General features: G+C 38.8%; 1 protein-coding gene across 1 annotated transcript in view; it reads right to left on the reverse strand.

Moving 5' to 3' along the window:
- Positions 1-13,463, reverse strand: part of LOC309663367 (uncharacterized protein) — a 102,030-nt gene that overhangs the window by 38,665 nt on the left and 49,902 nt on the right. The gene's annotated exons all lie outside the window — the stretch shown is intronic.

Raw genomic sequence — 13,463 nt, forward strand, 5'->3', positions numbered from 1 at the left:
CTATGGCAATAGTTCACCAAAGAGAAAATGCTTTGAACAACACTTGAATCCTAGTGGTATGAACAAATTTTGAGGGATATTGCTATACTCTGTATAATCAAAATGACTAATTCACTTAAAAGGCACCATGTGAGTCCACCTGTCACCATCCTTTTATTCTGTTTCGTAGTTCAAGATGTGAAAACTAATAAATCCTTAGGGATTGCAGAAGAGACAACGGCCCAATTAGAGAGTTCCAGAATCTCCCTTATCTGCTATTTTATAATTGAGAAAGATATTTTGTCTTAATGATATTTGAAAGACTGATATTTTTTAAAATATCATGGTTATTTTCTTGTGATTTCTGTAATTGTATCCTTCTGGCTTCTGCCCATGGTTCGCTATCTAGTTACCCCTGCGGAAGCTTGAGGACGACAGGTACTCAGTTCTCTCTGAAAATTCTTGCATACCATGACCTGGAAATCTTGTAGGGTGGTTTCTGTAAGTTTTCTGGATCAAGAAGGATAGTCTGAGCAGAAAGTTAGGGAATTCTAAAGTCCTTTCCATCCTTAGATTACAGACTTCCTAGCACCCACACCTTGCAGATTATTTACTTCACATTTTGCTCTTTCTACTAAGACTTCTGCAAGATGACTTAAGCATTCCCAAGGTTATAAGCTGCTACGTCAGTCTAAGGGCAAATACGTCATGGCAGTGCACTGTAGTTGTGGGAGCAGGGAGGTAGTTAAGCAATAAGTGGTCCAACTGAAAGGCTGGCGAACTTGCTCTTGAGGTCAGGATTGGAGAAGACCACTTGTTATCTTGTGCATCTAAACTGTAACTGACAACTGTTTAGATTTGTGGAAATCAGATTTAACGTGAATTGAATGTGTACTATATGCCAGGCTGTTTTCCCATTTCAGATTAAAAAAACAAAACAAACAAACAAAAACAAATATAATAGGTGTTTCATTCCATCTCTTTTCAACGAGGAAACTGAGGTGCAGAGAAATTAAATAGCATCCTAAAATCGTTTAGCAAACTAAGATGCCTTTGGCTTCCAGTCTAGTGATCCCCCATTTATACCCTGTGGCTTCCTCTGATGTCATCATTATTTAAGTATCTAAAGAGGCTCTATGAAACATGAGTATGCCACTTCCTGATGGACCCTGCCCTAGGTCACAAGAATACACTTAGATACACTCAAGCTCCACTTGCAAAGAAGTAAAAGTAGTAGCCAACTTGAATGACACTAAACAGCAGTAGCAGAAAGATGAGAAAAGAGGCTAAAATAGTCTTTGTCACCAAATCACCATGGTTAGGGAAACCATGGGCTTGCCCATTTTTACAACCATAATTTATGGATAATCTATTATGAATCATCCGTACTAAGTCTAGGGATGACAAGACAGTCAAGAGAGACTAGATCCTTTCCTTCAAGGACTTAACCATCTCTGAGGAAGACAGTCATGAAACAAATAAGTTCCCAAACAAACATTTAATTTCAAGTGTGAGTAGCACTAAAATGAATGTAAATATTTAGTTACCATAATACCCAATATGTGCAAAACAGCTGCTAATTTTTCCAAAATAGCTGTATTATTTTTAATGTAAAAAAAATCTAATTTCAATTAATGTTCTATACCCTTATACCCAAATGGGATTGCCTGCTGCCTTTGCCCTGGATTTTTACAGTTCTAAGGGCTTCCAGTGCACTTTAAGACTCTGCATTGAAGGGAGATAGAATTGTGGGTAGTGTTACCATAAGGGAATAGTAAACCAGATGTCAGGAAAGTAGCCTGAGAGGTTGAGTCAGGAATAAGAGAACTGTGGACCCTGCCATGTGGCCTGGCTCAATACCCCAGGGAATTAAGAGGTCTGGTGCCAGGTCCTGGACAACCCTGACCAAGAACAAAGGGACTTCTTCTCCTGAACCTGTAGGTGAAATGAAATCTGCATGTTGATCTCAACGGCACTGTTCTTCAAAATGGTCACTATGACCACAGGAGTCTCCTTACCACTCTCTCAGCATTTGAACTTGAATACTGGAACTGTCTTAGCATTTGTAGATAGCAAGTGTGTAGGAGCTGAGACTTCTTCATTTGTTTGTATAGGTGCCTTGATTTTTAGAATATTCTCCCTGTTAAAAGTCTGTTTAAAAAGGTCTGTTAGAGCTGTTACAGTCTCTGAATTAAGCTGTCTCTTTCTGTACTGAAGAAGAGCATTACATCCAGTGCACTGCCCTGCGTCAGCTCGAATAATGGGGTACGACAGCAACAAAATGGGATATTATAGCAATTCCTAACCCATTCCACACCTAACTGACCCCAGTAATGAGTCAATAAGGTCTGTAGCTCTGTAATGGGAGCTTACGCAGTGGAACATTGAGGCAGGACATTGCAAAACAAAACCTAGGAGATGTACTAGAGCAGTTACTGTGGCTCGTAATATTTATAAAAGGCCAATTCAATCTGTAATCTGATCTCTGTGTGGTACCTGGAGTTTCTCTTGCTTCCTTTTAAGAATCACTTCTCTTTGTCAAGTTCCTTATGCCAAAATAAATGAGGCCTTCTTGCTAAAATGAGACATATGAGATTTACAACTTTGGGAATTCCCTGGCAGTCCAGTGTTTAGGACTCTGTGATTCCAGTGCAGGAGTCGCAGGTTCAATCCCTGGTCAGGGAACTAAGATCCCACAAGCTGTGTGGTGTGGCTGATAATAATAATAATAATAAAATAAAAGATTTACAACTTTGAGTTCTTAAAAGGAAGAAGTAGAATGAATGAAAACAAGACTCATCACATAAAACTGAGTGTCCTTTGCTGCTGACCTCTCATTCTAAGCTCAGATTTCGAGGATGTGTATCCAGAAGGGGCATGTTAGTCAGGATTATGGCCTTCCCTCTTTGGTTCTACCAATACTTTTCATTATTTTAATTCTTCAACAGTTTCTGATGATACTCATCTCTTTTAATCCTAAAAATCATTTGAGGTAACTAAAAGTTGGATGCTTAGAACACCTGCCCCATGATCTCAGATTGATTAATTATGAAAAGTTCAGCAGGCTCCTCTTAAAACCTAAATGATATTGTAATTGGATGGAGAATAGTATTGCTGGGAACTGAATTATGTACTCCACTCCACACTCATACGTTGAAGCCCGAACCCCCAGTGTGACTATCTGGAGATGGGGCTTTTAGGAGGTAATTAAAGTTAAATGAGGTCATGAGGGTGGAGTCCTAATCTGATAAAATCTTATAAAGCCACTGTATAAGAAGAGAAAGAAAGAGAGGTCTTTCTCTTTCCAAGCACACATATCAAGGAAAGGCCATGTGAGCACACAGCAAGAAGGTGGCAAGCCAGGAAGTGACCCTCACCAGAACTTGACCATACTGGCACCCTGATCTAGGACTTCTAGCCTCCAGAACTGTAACAGAATGATTTTTTATTGTTTAAGCCACCCAGTGAGCTGGCAGAAGTTAGGGTTGTGAGGATTGAGTCAGTGTACCACCACCTTCTCTCCACCCTGTCTGCTTCTCAGCCAGGTGTCCAGGATGACCAGCTGTTGACAGATGTAAAGACTCATGGGAGTCTGAAGTCCCAGTCTGTCTACCACTTGATCTTTGTATGCCTAACTACAACCATCTACCTCAAAAACTGTTGAAGAGTATTCTTATACGACTGAGCAATTTCTTGGGGAACTAGTGACCTGGCTCCTGATTCAAACTAAGTTCTCTGGCCTTCTCTCAGCCTATATGAGAAATTTAGAAATGACTGACACTCCCAAATGGGACATGGGGATGGGCTCTGCCCTTTCTCTCTTAGAAATACCATTCTAGCCCTCTTCTTTCTTTGCCCCCAAATTCTGTTACTCCACAAACTCCAGTCAAAAAATAGTCACCAGTTCCCTAATTAAAGACTCACACCCAAATTTCACGGGCAAATAACTTAGGGGCATCCAATTGCATGAGAAGAGGAGTCAAGTACCACCAAGCCCCATAACGAGGAGGGTGGACTGGAGAAGTACAGCACACCTCTCCTGTACCTTTCTCCAAATCCCTTCTCTCTGATGCTCTTCTCACTCTCACACTCTTTCTTCACCTCACCAGTGGAGAAACAAACCAGTTCTTCTAGCTCTTATAATCTCTTCCCCAGAGGCTTTATTCTGACACCTTGCCTTCATTGAAAGGTCTTCATTGAAACGGCAACCTTCTGTCTTTCCTCCCTTCCCATACTCCCCCTTCTTCCATGGGTGCACGCATGCACGCGTTCTGTAATTTTTTTAATGTTCATGTGTCGGGAGTGGAGGAATGAGAAAAGCAATAAAACTCATTGTTCCCTTTTTCAGTGTACTGCCACAGGTAAGCACTTCACCGTTCACCCTCTTCCATGTAATTTCTATTGCCTTGCTGCAGATAAAGGAGCTTCTATAGATACCCAAGACAGCACAATTGAGTTCCTGATGAAACTTTTTCTGCTTGGCTTTGTAAATAGATTTGACAACAGCTTCCGGGAAATTGCATCTGATGTTTCAAGGCTAGACCTGGCTGTCAAGCATGCTGAGTCATAACCACTGAGTCAGAGAGTTTCATGCTGTAAGAGAACTTTTCTAAGATTAGACAACCTCCTTGCTTTGGGATAAGGAAAGCAGCAGAGTTCCCTAGCAAATGATCCTGAATAGGTAGAAAATATCTATTTTTTAATATTTCCTGTTTTTAAGGGGTTGTATTATTTGTTTGTTTTTTCTTCAAGGTCTTATTATTGTCTCACAAGTCAAACACAACTCTGAGCTCAACTACCTGGGATCTAGAAGCTTAAAGCTCGGATTATTTTTTTCTAATAAACATAATTATGGAAGAAAGTAAGAGATGTGACATGAATAGCTTAATTAAGCTTTTTTTAGGATTAAAATAAACACATAGCTAAATGCCATGAGACTAATGTTAGAGACCTCAATATTGCAAAAGTAAAATATTAGTCACAGAGCCATATTATTCTCTGCTTTAATCCTTAGATGTTCAAAAATGACAAAGAATCTGCTGATTTGTTAGAAATGGTGTCCTATTTATGACAAATTCACAAACAGTTAGGACCCAGAAGTTCCAAATTAATTGGAACCCACAAAACAAGGTGAGCTGGCTTTCATCTTTAGAAGAGGCCATCTCTCAAGAGTTCAATATGATATTGATACTTCCACGTAGTTTAGGGTTCACAATCAAATTAAAATACATATTAAACAGAAAAATTAGTTACCCTTTCTTAAGTGGCAAATATCTAAGCTAAAATCATTATGCTAGTGCTGATCACACTTCAGAAATTCAGGGACCTCTTGTAATAAGTCTGCAGTCTCCATAAACAGATCTCAATGGGGAAAGGACCAAAGAACTTGCAGGCTTGTTTAAAATCACAGAGAACACTACAAATCAAATAATCAAAACACTTAGGATCATATTCATATTACATTCATACATTTCTCAATATGTGATGCCAAAGTAAGGTTTATAAATTAAATCTTTTTTTTTTTTTGCTTTCTATTAACTGTTGAACAGAAACAAATAAAACTTGATTACATCCCAATAATATGACGTCAAGAAAACAGTTTACAGACTTGTAATTTTTTTCCAGTAATGTAAAAAGTTTTCCTAACAAAAGCATTACTGAATGAATGATGATGAATATAGGGTAAAATTATTGCTACTACCTTTACTTTCAAGTTTTTCACTAAAATTCCATAATTAAACTTCGTTTCAATTCTACATATACACTATGCTAGTCATATAGAAGATAGTAAAAGGTTTTATGAATGCTATAAAATGATTTTTATATAATTATGCTGGCTCCTCAAAAACCTATAAAACATTTTCTTTTCCCAAATAAAATATATTTGAGGCAGAGACTAAATACAGATTGTGTTTTAAAAATACTCATTACTTATTCCTTCCACTCCCAGTTCCTCTTTATCCATTTGAACAAGAAAGGATGTATAGAAAGAAGGGTAGAAAATTCTTTACTATTAAGGAGTAAATGAGTGACATTCACAATAGTGATAAAATAACAGTTGCCCTAAGAGACAGAGGTAAGGGAATGTTGGTGGCTCAGCTCTACTATCCATAAAGCATATTCCTGGGACCTGATGAAGAATTTAAGGAGTTTCAGGCAAGGTTACTGGATCCTCCAAATCTTCCCCATCACCTACCTAAGCTATTAAAATCCATTATCCTGGATTCTGAGACATTTTGATGACCTAGTCTTCCATTAAAGTGCACAAAGCTGAACAAGAGGACATGCTTTCGTAGGAAATAGTTTTGGGGAGAAGTAAATAAAGGTGCAGTTAGATACTGGTTGAAGAGGCAGAGTGAGACAGAAAGGACTCTGTGATTGGGGAAGGGGCCCATGAAAGAGAAAGCAAGCGAGCAACAAAGCCATACTCTGACATCTAGAAGCCCTCCTGTGTATGCCATGCACTGGGTGTGGTATCTTGAATGATTAGACCTGATTTTTCACACTTCCTTATATCCACCCTCTTTTCCACATGTCATTGAAGTTCCCTTTACTAATGGCAGAGTGTCCTTTCCTGCCATTGACTTTGGGCTTCATCATGTGATTATCCCAAAGAATACTAGCAGACATAACTCAAATATGCTTGCACATTCTATTACCTTTCTGCAATAGCTATGAGTAGAGCGTAACCGAGCTAGTGCACAGGTCCAGGGAAGATTAAAGAGCCATGTGAAACAGAGGTGGATTCAATCCACATCTTGGAGCCAAACCCAGACTAGCCAAACCCCTGCAGACCTGCAAATGCACAAGCAAGAATAAACAATTGTCTCTTTAAGCCACTGAGTTTTGAAGTGCTTTGTTTTGTAGTCTCATTGTGGCAACAGCCAACAGATACATTGATCCAGGTGCTGGGAATAAGACAGTAAACAAGACACAACCCTTGTTTTCAAGGCTTTACAATGTAGTAGATGAAACAAATTAGTAATTAGAAAAAAATTGCTGTCAAGGATACTATGAGACATCTACCTTGATTCTGGGGACTCAGGTGCCCTGGACTGAATGACATCTAAGCTCAGAACTGAAGGATGACTAAGAATGAGCAAGCTAAGAGGGCTGGAGGGGAGTTGTGATTTGACAGAGCACCACAAGCCGAGGAAATGTACAAAGATGTGCAAAGACTTGGGCATGTGAGAGAATACAAGATTTTAAAGGAATTGCGAGCAATAGGAGTATGGAGTTTGAGGTACAGAACAACAGTCTAATGATTCTAATCAAAGAGTGTACCGCGTAAGCAGGACAGCAAGAATGGGTGTGAGGTTTTGGTACGATTACAGTAGAATGATTATCAGGCTACTGAGTCACAAGACCAGAGTTTCACTTTATTCCTTTTCTAGCTCTGTCTCCTTGTATATGTCACATCTGAGCCTCTGTTATTTGGTTGTGATTCAGAAATAATCAAATCCACCTTAAAGCGTTGGGAACAGTCTTCGTAAATTACAGAATTCTATGTAAAAGCTATTATTATGTTTGATAATAACAATGTCCATCTATAATGTTCTTTGTTGAGAAAGATAAAAATAATGACTAAAATGATATAAGATGGTATGTGAATTTCTATTTTTCAATTTTTAGTATTTTAAAAGTAATTTTAACTGTCTATAGAGATATACATAGTTATAAAAAAATTTTTTTTAAAGCAAGAGAATATTGATAGTACTCATGTTATTCTCCCAACCAAAATGTTCCTCTCTCCTCTCCAAACATAAACGCAATGCTGGATTTTGTGTTAATAATTCTCTCATTCTTCTTTATAACTGTGTCCTTTGTGTATGCTTCCTTAAACGACCTACTGTTTAGTTGGTGAATATTTCACTTTCTTACTGCGTTTATCCTTGTATGGCTTGCTTCTTCACTCAACATTAGGTTGTGAGAATCATCCATGCTGATGTGTGTAGAGAATTATGTAAAGTCTCCAGCATTTTTGCTATTACACCCAGGGATGCCAGGAACATTCTTCACTGTTCTGCTGCACATGTGCAAGGATGCCTTGAGACTCTGTTCCAAGGAATGCAACTGCAGGGTCATCAACTATGTACATTTTCAAATCCACTAAGAGTGTTAATTTTTTTCCAAAAAGGTTACCACCAGCAGTGCCTAAGAATTCACACTGGTTCCTTCCTTGTTCACATTTGTTATTGTGCATTTCAATTTTGCAAGTCATCCTGGACCCATCTCTTCTTTCTGTCTCTCCTTCCTTCTTTCTTCCCCACTCTCCCTTCCTCCCTCATGTAGTTTCTTCTTTACCCTCCATCACTGACATGGAAAAGAGATACTCATGGCTGATTTTTCCAGGGTGGAGAGTGGGGGCAAGGGACAGGGAGCTAACGATGCTTTGCAGGCTTTTTAACCCAGGCTTTGCTACTTCAGGTTCTATTGCGAGACTACTGTCAGCCTGGCAATCCTTATGGTATTTTTCTCCAGACTGCTTTAGCATCATTGTTTGCAGAATGACATTTAACATATGACGTCCTGAATCAGAGTTAATGGTCAATGTCACATGCTCTAGAAGCAAGGCTGCTGTTTTGAAAATCTGCACCAGCTATGTTTTGCACCAGCTAGGTACGCAAATAGATGAAATCTTTTACTAAGGACTGCAACCGCTGACTTCACTGTTTCCATGGCAACCTATCCTCGCAAGGCATTCCAAAGACTCTTTATTTAAGAAATATCAAATAGCCCCAGGGAACCACTAGTCATGTCAGACCACCATATCCACAATAGCAAAGATTATCCCTTGCCCAGCAGAAGGGGCTAATTCTTTTCCAGATTTCATGACTTTCTGACACGTCTTGAGAGGAATAAAATCCCATCCAAAAGCTTTTCTCTTCATTTTGCTTTCTTAGAGCTAATTGAGTATTCAGGGTACAAAGCAGGTGGAAATGGGGGTTGGGGAATGGATTCATTCTGCCTCCAGTGGTTCTATTTATGCAAGCTGTCTGGAAATATTCAACACAAGGATTCAAAAGCCCTAGTTTTTAATCACTCCTGCTTACGGCTTGATATTAATATTTGAGTCTTGGGTTCTTCTTCTTTAAAATGACAGGATTGAACTGGATTACTTCAAAGTATCAAGTTATCAACTGAAAAATGTGATGCCATGTGCTATCTGTCATATAAGACTTCTATATAAACTTATTCCTCCCTCAGAAAATGAACAAATAAGAGCAAAGTTGAAGTCCTAAGAAACTGGTCAGTACTGCACCACAATTTTTTTGTGTATTGTATAATATTTTCATTTTGAAACAAGCTAAAAGATATGTTTTTATCCTGTACAGACCTCTCTGTTGGGATTTAGGAGGATCAGCTTTTGTAATTCATCATGTTACAAAATGTAGCTCTTTTCAGTGCTAATCACTGCATATTCATAATCTCCTTTGACAAATGTTAGAAGGTTAGAGTGCCCTGGTGTATCTTCTAACTTTATGTAGCAGTAATGACATTAACTCTGAACTTCTGTGCTTGTTTGCTCACATCACTGACTTCGTTCACCATTTGAGAAGGTGTTGCCCAGTGAGAATAGGCCTTTGGGAGCAGACAATCTGGCTTCCATTGCTGGATCAGTCCCTTCCTGGCTCTGTGATTGCAGGCAACTTCCATACCCTCTTCAACCTCAGTTTCCACATACATAAAATAGGAATAAAAATGGTACTTCTATCACAGAGTTGTGAGAAATAAATAAGCCAATACTTGAAAAGCACTTAACAGTGCCTGACATATCATAAGCACTCAAGAGATATTAGCTATTATTACTTTATCATTTCAGAACCATTCGTTAGGGTACCATTCAGTGCACTAAAGTGCTCATTTAATTGATAGTAGTGTAGTTGCCCACATGTTTATTTGCCTCCAAAGTAAGCATTTCATTGCTTAATTGCCTAACACACTCTAGCCTAATAATAACAAAAGTCTATTATGGAGTTCTGCCTGAAAATCCACCACAGGTACTTGCTGCTGCTGCTGAGATCACCTTGGGTACAGGTGACACTCCTGGTTGCTCAGTGAGGCTGTTCTTTTCCATTTGACTTGGACTTCTACCTCTGGGCCCAGGTGGAAGAGCATCGGCACAGGGGCACGCTTTTCTCCTGGTGCAGGAAGGAGCACAGGAAGGAGCTTCCTACCCGAAAGACTCTGAATGAAGCTTATAGCTTCTCTTCTGATCAGGGTGCGGTGAACTCATAAGTCTCTATGGCTGTCCTGTAAGACGGCATGTGACTGACCTAAACACACAGTTGCTCAAGAATGTTTCCAGAGACCTTCAAGATAGCAGAGGAGTAAGACGTGGAGATCACCTTCCTCCCCACAAATACATCAGAAGTACATCTACACGTGGAACAACTCCTACAGAGCACCTACTGAACGCTGGCAGAAGACCTCAGACTTCCCAAAAGCTGTGTGACTGACAGGGTCTTGGTGCTCTGGCTGTGTGTCAGGCCTGTGCCTCTGAGGTGGCAGAGCAGAGTTCAGGACATTGGTCCACCAGAGACCTCCCGCCCAAAGTAATATCAAACGGGAAAGCTCTCCCAGAGATCTTCATCTCAACGCTAAGACCCAGTTCCACTCAAGAACAGCAAGCGACAGTGCTGGACACCCTATGCCAAACAACTAACAAGACAGGAACACAACCACAACCATTAGCAGACAGGCTGCCTAAAATCATAATAAGGTCACAGACACCCGAAAACACACCACTGGATGCAGTCCTGCCCACCAGAAAGACAAGATCCAGCCTCATCCACCAGAACACAGGTACTAGTCCCCTACACCAGGAAGCCTACACAATCCACTGAACCAACCTTACCCACTGGCAACAGACACCAAAAACAATGGGAACTATGAACTTGCAGCCTGCAAAAAGGAGACCCCAAACACAGTAAGTTAAGTAAAATGAGAAGAAAGAGAAACACACAGCAGATGAAGGAGCAAGGTAAAAACCCACCAGGCCAAACAAATGAAGAGGAAATAAGCAGTCTAACTGAAAAAGAATTCAGAGTAATGATAGTAAAGATGATCCAAAATCTTGAAAATAGAATGGAGAAAATACAAGAAACGTTTAACAAGAACATAGAAGAACTAAAGAGCAAAAAAACAATGATGAACAGCACAATAAATGAAATTAAAAATTCTCTAGAAGGAATCAATTGCAGAATAACTGAGGCAGAAGAACGGATAAGTGACCAGAAAGATAAAATAGTGGAAATAACTACTGCAGAGCAGAATAAAGAAAAAAGAATGAAAAGAACTGAGGACAGTCTCAGAGACATCTGGGACAACATTAAACACACCAACATTCAAATTATAGGGGTTCCAGAAGAAGAAGAGAAAAAGAAAGGGACTGAGAAAATATTTGAAGAGATTATAGTTGAAAACTTCCCTAATATGAGAAAGGAAATAGTCATCAAGTCCAGGAAGCACAGAGTCCCATACAGGATAAATCCAAGGAGAAACACGCCAAGACACATATTAATCAAACTATCAAAAAGTAAACACAAAGAAAAATATTAAAAGCAGCAAGGGAAAAACAACAAATAACATGCAAGGGAATCCCCATAGGTTAACAGCTGATCTTCAGCAGAAACTCTGCAAGCCAGAAGGAAGTGGCAGGACATATTTAAAGTGACAAAGGGAAAAACCTACAACCAAGATTTCTTTACCCAGCAAGGATCTCATTCAGATTTGACAGAGAAATTAAAACCTTTACAGAAAAGCAAAAGCTAAGAGAATTCAGCACCACCAAGCCAGCTTTACAACAAATGCTAGAGGAAATTCTCCAGTCAGGAAACAAGAGAAGGAAAAGACCTACAATAACAAACCCAAAACAATTTAAAAAATGGAAATAGGAACATACATATCGATAATTACATTAAATGCAAATGAATTAAATGCTCCAACCAAAAGACACAGACTAGAAGAACGGATGCAAAAACAAGACCCATATATATGCTGTCTACAAGAGACCCACTTCAGACCTAGGGACACATACAGACTGAAAGTGAGGGGGTGGAAGATGATATTCCATGCAAATGGAAATCAAAAGAAATCTGGAGTAGCAATTCTTATATCAGACAAAATAGACTTTAAAATAAAGACTATTAGAAGAGACAAAGAAGGATACTACATAATGATCAAGAGAACAATCCAAGAAGAAGATATAACAACTGTAAATATTTATGCACGTAACATAGGAGCACCTCAATACATAAGGTAAATGCTAACAGCCATAAAAGGGGAAATCGACAGTAACACAATTATAGTAGGGGACTTTAACACCCCACTTTCACCAATGGACAGATCATCCAAAATGAAAATAAATAAGTAAACACAACCTTTAAATGATACATTAAACAAGAGGGACTTAATTGATATTTATAGGACATTCCATCCAAAAACAACAGAATACACTTTCTTCTCAAGTGCTCATGGAACATTCTCCAGGATAGATCATATCTTGGGTCACAAATCAAGCATTGGTAAATTTAAGACATTGAAATTGTATCAAGTATCGTTTCCACCCACAACGCTATGAGACTAGATATCAATTACAGGAAAAAATTTGAAAATAACATAAACACATGAAGGCTACTACTAAATACTAAATACACTACTAAATAACCAAGAGATCACTGAAGAAATCAAAGAGGAAATCAAAAAATACCTAGAAGCAAATGACAAAGAAAACATGACCACCCAAAACCTATGCAGCAAAAGCAGTTCTAAGAGGGAAGTTTATAGCAATACAATCCTACCTCAAGAAACAAGAAACATCTCTGAGAAACAACCTAACTTTACACCTAAAGCGATTAGAGAAAGAAGAACAAAACACCCCAATGTTAGCAGAAGGAAAGAAATCATAAAAATCAGATGAGAAATAAATGAAAAAGAAATCAAGGACACAAGAGCAAAGATCAATAAAACTAAAAGCTGGTTCTTTCAGAAGATAAACAAAATTGATAAACCATTAGCCAGACACAGCAAGGAAAAAAGGGAGAAGACTCAAATCAATAGAATTAGAAATGAAAAAGGAGAAGTAACAACTGACACTGCATAAAAACAAAGGATCATGAGAGATTACTACAGGCAACTCCGTGCCAATAAAATGGACAACCTGGAAGAAATGGACACATTCTTACAAATGCACAACCTTCTGAGACTGAACCAGGAAGAAATAGAAAATATAAAAACAACAATCACAAGCACTGAAATTGAAACTCTGATTAAAAATCTTTCAACAAGCAAAAGCCCAGGACCAGACGGCTTCACAGGTGAATTCTATAAAACATTTAGAGAAGAGCTAACACCTATCCTTCTCAAACTCTTCCAAAATATAGCAGAGGGAGAAACACTCCCAAACTCATTCTACGAGGCCACCATCACCCTGATACCAAAACCAGACAAAGATGTCACAAAAAAGAAAACTACAGGCCAAT

The sequence above is a fragment of the Balaenoptera physalus genome (genome assembly GCF_965194825.1).
Source record: "Balaenoptera physalus genome assembly, chromosome: 6".
Lineage (NCBI taxonomy): Eukaryota > Metazoa > Chordata > Mammalia > Artiodactyla > Balaenopteridae > Balaenoptera > Balaenoptera physalus.